The sequence below is a fragment of the Sceloporus undulatus genome, chromosome 5 (genome assembly GCF_019175285.1).
Source record: "Sceloporus undulatus isolate JIND9_A2432 ecotype Alabama chromosome 5, SceUnd_v1.1, whole genome shotgun sequence".
NCBI classification, from domain to species: Eukaryota; Metazoa; Chordata; class Lepidosauria; order Squamata; family Phrynosomatidae; genus Sceloporus; species Sceloporus undulatus.
Genome location: NC_056526.1, coordinates 143,478,341 through 143,489,184, shown reverse-complemented (window position 1 = coordinate 143,489,184; position 10,844 = coordinate 143,478,341).

Below are 10,844 nucleotides of genomic sequence, written 5' to 3'. Positions count from 1 at the left end.
ATTTAATCTGGGTCAGAGGCCTATAAACCGGCGTAAAAAAATAGAAGGGTCAACCCTTGTATTTTTCCTTGATTCGGGATAGAAATCGGAGTATTTAAATAGGAACGTTTTGGCCTTTGAATCAGGTCAACTGGATGGGAGGAGCAGAGCGCGATGGGCTGGCCTGGGGGTGTCACCCTCTTTGGTCTCTTTCTGCATCGCCAATGCCATTTTCTTCCATTCGCATAGACTTTCCCCCGGTGGATTACAACCTCCCCTCTGTGTGAGGAGAGCCATTGAACACCATTTGTAATGGAGAGAGGCTGGATGCACAGCGATCTGGAGAGAAATAGAGCCTTTCCTTCTCTCTTTCCCAAACAGAATCTGGGGAGGCATAGGAAACCCTGTGTGTGTGTGTGTGTGTGTGTGTGTGTGTGTGTGCATGTATTCCAACCCTGGGCTTTGGATGCAGAGTCTCTACCCACTTAAACCCACTGCCTTCTCCTCCTTGATCCGATTTGGCAAACACACACACACGATAGATAGATAGACAGATAGATAGATAGACAGATAGACAGACAGACAGACAGACATGTTTATATATGAATACTCACACACACACATGCATATATATATAAACACATACACACACAAACATATAGGTATATACACACATACATATTTGTGTGTGTGTGTTTGCACGCATGTATATATATGCATATGAATGTATATTTGTTTGGAGAACCGAAGCTCTTTCCAGAGGAACTATGGGATGGGTTTTGCAGGAAATCCCTGCTTCATGGTTCCCAAGACAGCCCAGGGAGCAATTTTCCCCAAAGATTCTCTCCCCATGGGGCGGCCAACGCGAATCTTTCCAGAGGAACTATGAGATGGTTGTGTTTGTGAGACATTTATCCTTCTCTGCCAGAGAGTGCTGGTGCCATAATAAACTACCATTCCCAGGAGTCCCTAGCACTGAGTTATGGCAGTGACACAGGGGAGACACAGAAGAAGACGAATAAGCGCCTACTGATTGGCTCTTTTTTTAAAAAAAAACGTGAAATTTATAACTAATTCAAAACAGCCAGGTAGTGGGAACGCAGGTACAGGCTACATCGGTGCATGTTACTCCAAATTAATGTGACATCATGATGACGTCGCTTTGATTGACAGCCGAAAAAGGCGAGTGCGAACGAAATAACGCTAAAATTGAGTTATATATACACCGATTCATTCTTGAATAGGAACGAAAGTGGATCATTTACAGCGATTCAGTTGGTACATGAGAATGAAGGGAAAAAAGCGATTTGGAACGCGGGATAACACCCATGTTATTTTGAATCAGTTTTACTGAAACCGGTGTATTTTAAATTGTTGTAAATCGTAAGTGAGAACAACCCCTATGTTATGTGTTTAATTTGTTGTTCCCTGCCTCAATCCACAGGGAGAGGCAGGCAATTAATCATCAGTCACTGTCACCACCACCACCACCATCATCATTACAATAAAAACAAAACAGGGGCACCATAAGACAACATGGTATCAGCCTCAGCATTTCACACATTTTCCTCTGAGTATCTTATATTAGCATCTTATGCTGTATAAAAATCCCTCAAAACTCAGTCACAAAAAACAGTGCACAGACACATACACATTAACCTGAAGTTCAGCCAAAACATTCACAAATCCTGGGCTCCCTTAGATGAGAATACAAAGAGGATGATAAGGCATATGAGTGGAAATAATTATGTCTGGAGAGATAAAGGCCTTGCCATATATTGTGTGGCAGATTACAGGGGTAGGCTAGGCAGGCTAGCCTTGGAGGCTGAAGCGGAGACAACAGAAAAGAGCTGTGACTGTGTGGTAGTGTAACAATGGAGCACTTACCAGATTGCCATAATAGTGGGCCCATGTTACTATGTCTGCACATTTGGCTAGATGAAAATAGCAGCCCCTGGTTGCTGAAGAGATATAGTACTGCAAGTTTTGACTGTTGTGGGATTCCAGAAGGAGCCTAGCAGCATCAAGGCTTCAGAAATATACATCAAGGCAAGAGGCTGAGGGAAAAGTTCTTGTTGTGGTTTTGTAGAATGTAAGACCAAGACGAAGAGAAGGAAAAGAAGGGTGATTGACCACATCTACCCTTCTGCTCATACACAGGAAGGAGGGGTAAGATGAAGTCAACTGGTCGAAAGCCATATGTGACACATAACAAGCACTGAGGTTGAAAAAGGAAAGGCTGATAGAATTTGAGGGTGGGGGTGCTCAAAGAGACACAGGTGGATGCAAGACACTGAGGTTTAAACATGTGACTCGAGCAAAGAGATTCCATATTTTATGATCCACTTGGACAGGGGGAGCATCATTATGCTAGCTTCTTCTTTGATGCTTGAGGCGACAGTATTGATGATGGCAGAAACACTACTACCATGCCTACTGCTGGCCAGACAGAGCAATGCAACCTTCAAGCCCAGCAGACCTGGTGCTACAAGGAAGGCCATACCTTGTAGCAGGAGGCATATTTTACATGCAGAAGGTCCCAGGTTCAAATCTTTATATCTCCATATAAGCTGGAGCAAACGGATTTCCTCCCTTCTGTTAGTTTTAACTGGCTATTATGCTGGGTGTGGATGCTGCCTACATTTTTGGAGCATCCCGAGGCGTGCAGCAACTGCAAGACAAGCTCCTGCAGTTCCAAATTTCCCACTATACCACCGCTCCTTCATCCAATTTATTGCTCCAATCAGGTTAAGCTGTTACAATCAGACCTCCTGGGAGTTATGCCACCAGCTTAGCACCGGAGCTGCGGTGATGGGTTTTTGTTTGTGTTTTTTGCAGTTGGACTTTATCAGCCAAAAGGCTGGCTGTGGGCCATTCATTGAAATCGATTTCAATGAAACTGTGCTTAAGTTCAATTAACTTTCTCTGGATTGGGGCCACTATTTTAATTTAACATACAAAATGTTCCATGCTGTAAAAATGCTTTGTTATGTCAGAGAATAAGGCAATATTTCATGACCCTAGAAACAGTACTTTGCTTTAAAATCATTTATTGCAGAAATGTCTGGAGGCCATGTGTGCAAATGTGTTTTGCATACACCTCATTAATGGTTGATGCAGTCTGTAGTATGTTCTGATGTATGCAAGGAGTTCACAGTGACACAGTTGTGGGTCCATGGTTGTGAATCACTCTACATCAGAATCAAATATGCAGGTAGGTCTGAAGTGACAATGTAATCATCACTGAATCAGATCATTTAGCTATGGAGGAGGGCAATGCAAGAATTCCCATCAAGGCTGATGCTCCATTTTGCGAATCCAGTGGGGGAACCATAGAGAACTCTCTAGCCAATCTATCTTTGGGGAGTTGGATTTAACTTTCCCAAAATACAAATCTTTGGTTTTGAACTGTTCATTATTACCACCACCCAATGTGGAACTCCATCTTTAGAACTCAGAGAGAGGCATGAAGGACTGTCTTCCCCCAAACCCCATGCCCCTCTTAGCTACTTGATCCTGCAGTCTTCACATATGTCCTAAAGCTCACCACAACTCTTAAAAAATGATCTTAAGAGTTTAATAAAAATACATGTTTATTAGAATGCTTGGTGTGATATAATATCCCATATATGATACAGAGAAATTGCAGTCCCAGTGTAGTTGTTCTTGCCATCAGAAACAAAGTTGAAGCCCCCTGGCACATTTCACTTTTGGATAGCATATTGCCAGGTAATTAATTTATATGCAAGGAGCTCTACCTTAAGGTAGGGTAGAAGTATGAACTGATAGGCTTCTAGAGATCTTGAGTTCCACAGGCCATATATTCACTGGCTATTACATCTAATAAATAATTTGCAAGTGATCCTCTCATAGCAAAATCAAATCTTCCAGTCATATTATCTTTGTTGTGTTGTTGGTGTTAACCACCTTTGCGACCCTATGGATGAGACAATCTCCAAGGACTCCTGTCCTCCACTACTCTGCTTAGGTCCTGTAAATTCATACCTGTGACCTCACTAATACAGCCCATCCATCTAGCATCCGACTTTCCTCTCTTTTTGCTTCCCTCCACCTTCCCTAGCATTATTGTTTTTTCTAGTGAATCGTGCCTTCTCATGATGTGGCCAAAGTACGACAGCCTAAGTTTTGTGATCTTGGCTTCCAGGAAGATTTCTGGCGTGATCTGCTCTAGGACTCATTTGCTTGTCTTTGTGGTTGTCCATGGTGTCCTCAACACTCTTCTCCAATACCACATCACAAATGAACTGATTTTCTTCTTATCTTCTTTGTCCAGCTCTCACATCCATACATGGTAATAGGGAATACAATGACTTGTATGATTCCAACCTTTGTGCTGAGTTGTATACCTTTGCATTTTAGAATCTTTTCCAATTCTTTCATAGCCACCCTCCTCATTCTTAATCTTCTTATGATTTCCTGGCTATGGTCCCAGGAAATATTATTTTATATGCATATTACTGTATCTTAAACTGTATAATACTGCCACCTAGTGGCTAACCAGGAAGCACCTGTGTATCTCAAATTCCAGAGTTTCTTTTGGGGCAATATTTTTATTAGGCCCAACCAAAAAGGGCACAAAATTAATTCTGCTAGTTTTTGAAGCTCACAGACTTCATCAGGCAAAGATGGTTTTAAAAAGGGACACAGGGGAAGGAAAGCCATGCAATCTACATATTCTTTGTATATTCTCTATATCCAGCCCCAGTCAATAGCCTGGCCACAGCATATTGGACCTATTGGGGTTTACCAACAGTTTCCAGTGCCCACATAGAGAAAGCTACAATAATCCAAAGAAGATATAATCAAGGAATGTGTTATCATGGCCAGATCTGACATCTCCAGGAATGGGAGCAGATGCCTCTTATCCAGTCCAGTATTGACAGTAGATACTGATTTAGTACTGAAAAAGAGATTTGATGCAAAAGGGAGATAGAGTTGAGCGTTATCAGCATACTGGTGACACTGAACTCCAAAACTTGACAATTTCTCCCTGTGATTTTATACATATATTAAATAGTATGTGGGACAAAACTAAGTCCTTACAGACCTCACAGACCAAGAAACCAGGGTGTCAGACAAGCATCTCCTAGTACTTCTGAGCATATTCCTCCAAGGAGGATTGAAGCAATTATGGAACGGTGCCTCCAAGACGCATCCAAGAGAAGCAGCCTAGAAGCATACCATGGTCAACAGTGTCAAAAGCTATTGAGAGATCCAGCAGAAGCAATAAGGACATACTCTCCACAATTTCTGGTGTATGCCATCCACCAAGGCTGTTTTCATTTTATAGTCAGATTTTAAGCCAAACTGAAATGGATCAGTATAACCATTTTCATCCCGGAATCTCTGGAGCTTATAAGGTCATACCACAGAACCTTGACCAAAGAAGGGATGTAGGTGACTGCTGTCTATTATTATTGTTGTTGTTGTTTATTTTTATAGCACTGTAAATTTACACACCAAATTATGGTGGGATTTAGAGATTTTTTTTCCAATATTAGCTCTTTGAGGCAGGATTGAATCAGCAGTGACATATTTGCCACTGCCCTTACTTCTCTGCACACTTTTATAAACCAGAAAGAGTGCAGGTCCAACATGCAAATAGGGCCCTCACCTCTCCAGGAATTCTGTCCACATTCTTTAGTGGCACAGATTTAAACTTATCCAATCACATGGGAAGGCAGAAGGCAAAGTTATATACACTGGACCTGTATCAACTACAACATCCAAGTCAGTGTTAATCTGAGTGATTTTGTCTGCAAAGTGTCATTATCTGAGGTAAATTCTTGTAGACCTTTGGTAATAATTATTTTCATTTTCTTCATGTTTAACAGTAAACATATCTTGGTACTTTTCTCCTTGACCTTCTTCAGTAATTGCTCCAGGTCTTTGTTGGTTTCTGCTATTAGTATTGTGTCATCATCATGTCTTAGGTTGTTAATGCTCCTTCCTCCAGTTTTCACTCTTCCTGCCTCTGAATCTAAGCCTGCTCTACATGTGCTATTTTCTGCATATCAATTGAATAAATAGTGATAGTGTGCACTGTATACATAGTATGTATTCTATGTATGGCATGTACTATAGTGTGTGTGGTACACTAACAGAATATTTATTCTTTCCTGGTGCCACCCACCTTCAGATACACACATCAACTATATAAAGAACTCGGGTAGAGAGAGCTGGGAGAGATTAAACATCTCCCACCTGGCTTTATCCAGTCAGGTCTCTATAAAATAAGCCACAGAGGGAAGACCGAAGGACAGTCACTGTCAGGCACAAACCATGCACAAGGGATTTGGAACCACTCTAAGTAACCAATCACTTGCTATATCTTCCTGAGGATAGCAGTGGTGAAGAGGTACAAACAGGAGACCAGCAGTGAGAGACAGTAAGGAAGGAGCCAACCTAGCCAGAAATGGCAGCAAGAAGAAAAGAAAGATGGTAAGAGATTCATTGCTTAGGGATACAGAGGGGTCTGTGTGCCAGCTGGGCAAGATGAATTGAGAAGTGTGCTGTCTTCCTGGCACATATATCCAGGATGCCACTGAGGACTTGCTGAAGCTCATCAAGAACACAGAGAAGTACCTCTTTCTCCTGATTCATATGAGTACCAAAGATGCTGCAAATCTCACTGATCCTACCAGCGAAAGACAGAGGACTACACAGGGACAGGAAGTTATTGCAGGTGACTGACTGGCTATGCAGATGGAGTTGATGGGTTTGGCTTCTGGGAATACATTATTTGCTTTTTAGAAGGGCTACTGGCTACAGATGGGCTGTACCTTACAAAGACAGAAGACAGAGTAAAATGTCTTCGGCAGAAGCATAGCAAATCTGTTCATAAGGGCTTTAAACTAAATCCAGAGCGGAGCGCCGGTTTGGAAAGGATAATTCAAATATCTACCCAAAGGCAAGCTCTGAACACAAGGATGTGAATTCTAGACACAAAGTTGAGGGAAGAGATGAGAACCAAAGCAAAACTTAATAAAAGTAAAGGGCAAGAGAGCCCAGGACAGCAAAGAAGAGGTTGGCACCTCTCTTTCCTCTCTGGCCAGCAGGCCTGCCAGACTGGAAGGAGCTGCTGGGTGGCATTAGGCAGAGGGCCCAACCAAGTGTCATCCCCCCTCTCAGGTGTCACCTGGGGCAGTCTGTACCAGCCGCAGCCCCTTGGTGTCACCCCTGATAGGGCCTAGCTATAGACCTGAATGTGTATTGTATGCCCCAATTCTTTTGAAGAAAAATTCTAACAGTTGCTACTGCAGAGCATTCTTGCTACACTCATCCTGTTTGATTAGATGAAAGGTTGAAATATGGCATAGCAGTGTAACATATATTGCAATCAGATGCAGGTAGAAGGCCAATATCTTTGGACAAGCATACAGGTACTTCTGCTGAATGTGTTTTCAGCAGTGTAATCATTCCAAAATTATGTTATCTTGCATCTACTGATAAGTTGTAAGAACTGTGCTAGTGATCCCAAAACAAAAAAAGTATGGCAGAAATTCTAGATGAATTGGGCTTGGAGGCAATTCAGATAAACCTCTCTGGTGCTAAATCTTTTTTGCAGATATCTAAAAGTGTTACACTGAACTGAAAGCTCATTATATTTTAACATTTTTGACATATGAGCACTTCATGACTTCTAAAGGACTTTGTGTCAAACACTTCATCATCTCAGTCCCTTTCAGAACAGGAACATGACAGCAGTATTTCCTCTTTCTCTAGAAACATAATACTATTGGGAAACCAAGGGCAAAAAAAGTTTAAAAAATAAGAAGAATATATTGATGAAGCAACTCATTCGTTACATTGTAAATACTTTTGCTTTCAGTAACAGCACATTTACGTGCAAAACTCCTTTCAAACAACATGCTGGAAAAGATGTACTTTTAAGTTTATAGAAGTTAATCAGACAAGTGTACTTGTTTAATTCAAGTGAAGATTATTTGGATAAAAATAGATTTAATCTATTACTAATTCATTTATTTTCACATGTTGCTATTTGGGTGTTTAAAAAAGAAAATGAATTGTAAAGAGTTAAGCAATGTCGCTATGGACAGAGCTTAGTGATTGAGGGATTCTGGAAGCTATAGTTTGTTTTTTTAAATGAACCTTTACATGGCCTGAATGGATACCATCTGACTGAATAGAGCTCTAGGGCACCGGTTCTAACCTTTGTTCCTCCATTTGCTTTGGACGTCAGGTCCTAGAAGCCCCAGCCAACTTGGCCAACCATCAGGAAATATGGGAGTTGAAGTACAAATCATCTGGAGGACCAAAGATTGGCAACCAATGCTCTGGGGAATACATCAAAGTATCAATAGCGATGACAGAAATTCTTCACTGCACTTAACATACACAGTACTTTTTAGAGAAACCAAAGAATGCTGCTGCCTTAATTACAAAACAACAAATTCCATAATTCTGTAGGATGGAGCCATGGCAGTTAAAGTGCTGTCAGACTGTATTATTTCTAATGTAGATGCACCAGAAGACAAGTAAAATGCAATGTTATTTAAAAAATTAGTCCAAAGCATATTATTATTATTATTATTATTATTATTATTATTATTATTATTATTATTATTATTATGTAACTAAATATTATTAACCTTGATGCTAGTTTTCTGACAAAACATTATTTTTTCCCCTTCCATCCCATCTACAATCTGTTTTCACAGTATATGTCTTGTGAAGGGAAGTTGAAAAGAGACCAAAAAGCAATATTTAACAGGCATAGCAGGCTTGTAAGGCAAATAAGTGACAAATATTTTATGTGATCTTTGAAACCTCTTATCTGTTTCAGAGAACTTGTGAACAGCACACAGAGCTGCAAGATTAATAAAATATTTCAATGACTAATGTAATTCCTGAATAAATAATTTCAGCTCAAGTCTGATCATTCCAGAGCAAGCTTAACCTTCAGAAGGGCTGGCTTGAGGGAGTTAGGACAAGACAGGAGGATCCCTCTGCCAATGTAAGCAGGGGAAGAGGAGCTATCCTGCCACAACAGCCTCCAATACGCCAACAAAATGTTCTATCAACCATGGTCTACCACTAGCTGTAGATTTAGATCTGAAGGCCCTCACAATAGGGCCTTCAGAGCTAAATCTATTAGAAATATCCTGGGATTTACATGACTAGAATCTAATTCATATTTGCAGGGGTTCTTCTAACTAGCCTAAGGCTATTTAACTTCTTGAGACAGTAGGGTAAACTACTGGACCACACTTTGCAATGGGCTGCAGAGTCATGTTTTGCTTCAGCATCCACACAGAACTAGGCCTGCCATTTATTTTTATGTTTTATTATTTTTAACTGCTAATTCAAGTCTTAATCTATATTCACTAGGAAAAAGCAACTTTCATTCAGCAAGCTGTGAGTTAATTTGTGACTCCATGGAAATTCCAAAAAATTGAGGACTCAAGTCCAGGTTGTGGTTCGAGTGCAGAGTACACTTCTTATATTTCCTCTCCTAAGGATCATTCCAATGTTCATCATACTTCAAAATATACTCTGGTTCATTTGCAAACTACTGAACCAGTATATAAACATCCTGCAAAGAAACAAAACAGAAATATGGCAGGTCTGTGTGGTCTTTATCAGATGACTTTGCTTTCAATCTTCTCTTCTCCTTCTTTGGTTGTCTGTGGTGGGTCATGAACTGCCTGAAGTGCTATTCTTCATATGCCTATGAAAAATAAAGATTCATATATGACTATACAGTTTAGAAATCTCTAAACCTCTGCACCTATGAGACTCAATGCATCTGAGGAAGCAGTCAGATGATGATGATGATGATGATGATGATGATGATGATGATGATGATGATGATGATGACAATGATAGAATTAAGGACATGTAGATTTTAGAGCACCTCTGAGACTCAATGCATCTGAGGAAATATATCTATATCTGTGTTTGCCGAGCCCAGCAAACCTCTTATCTCCTTCTTATCTTCAGTCAGCAGCTCTCTCCCTGCTACTGAGAGGCTTGCAAATGGCAAGGCTTCCTGCCTGATTCTATGATCATCATCCCCTTAAAACCCCTCCCTCTCTCTCTTTGACTCAAGAGGATGGTCTTGATTCAACTGGGACATTTCACAAAAAGCATGCTTGATCCATGGAGAAGACAGATCGAGTAACCTAGCAATTACAGTACAGTGGTACCCCGGGATACGAATGCGCCGCCTTACGAAATTTCCGGGTTACGAAAAAAATCAATTTAAAAAAACTGTTCCGGGTTACGAAGGTTTTTTCGGGTTACGAAAAATTTTTTGGTGCTTTTCGGCGCTATTTCACACGAAATCGCGGCTTTTCCCCATTAGCGCCTATGGGTTTTTCGGCTTGCGAAGTATTTCGGGTTACGAAAGCGGCGGCGGAACGAATTAATTTCGTAACCCGGGGTACCACTGTACATATGTATCTATATGCCAAAATGTATCCATACAGGCAACTCCACCCTGAGAAGATTCAGGTTCATCAGAATCTTAAAGAGCAAGGCCAGTCCCAGAAAACACATCAGGAAGCCTTTCCAGAAGTCGGCTTCGGGGTTTGCAGCCTCATGGCTAACCGAAGCGTTGTTCTGAATGAAGATGTTCAGAGACGAGCCTTCTGCCCAAGGCATGGCGGGGCAGAGCAAGGAGGGCGTGCTCCTCTTTCTTCCTCCGGCAGAGAAGGAATACCGGGACCCCCCCCCTACACACACACCCACAGGTCCGATTGTGATGGCATCTCCATGGTAACATGGTAAGGGCCTTCCCCTTCAGCGCCTATGAGAGACATATACAAACCCATATACATTTCTCTGTACCTATACAGACATACACGTCTGTGTATCTATAT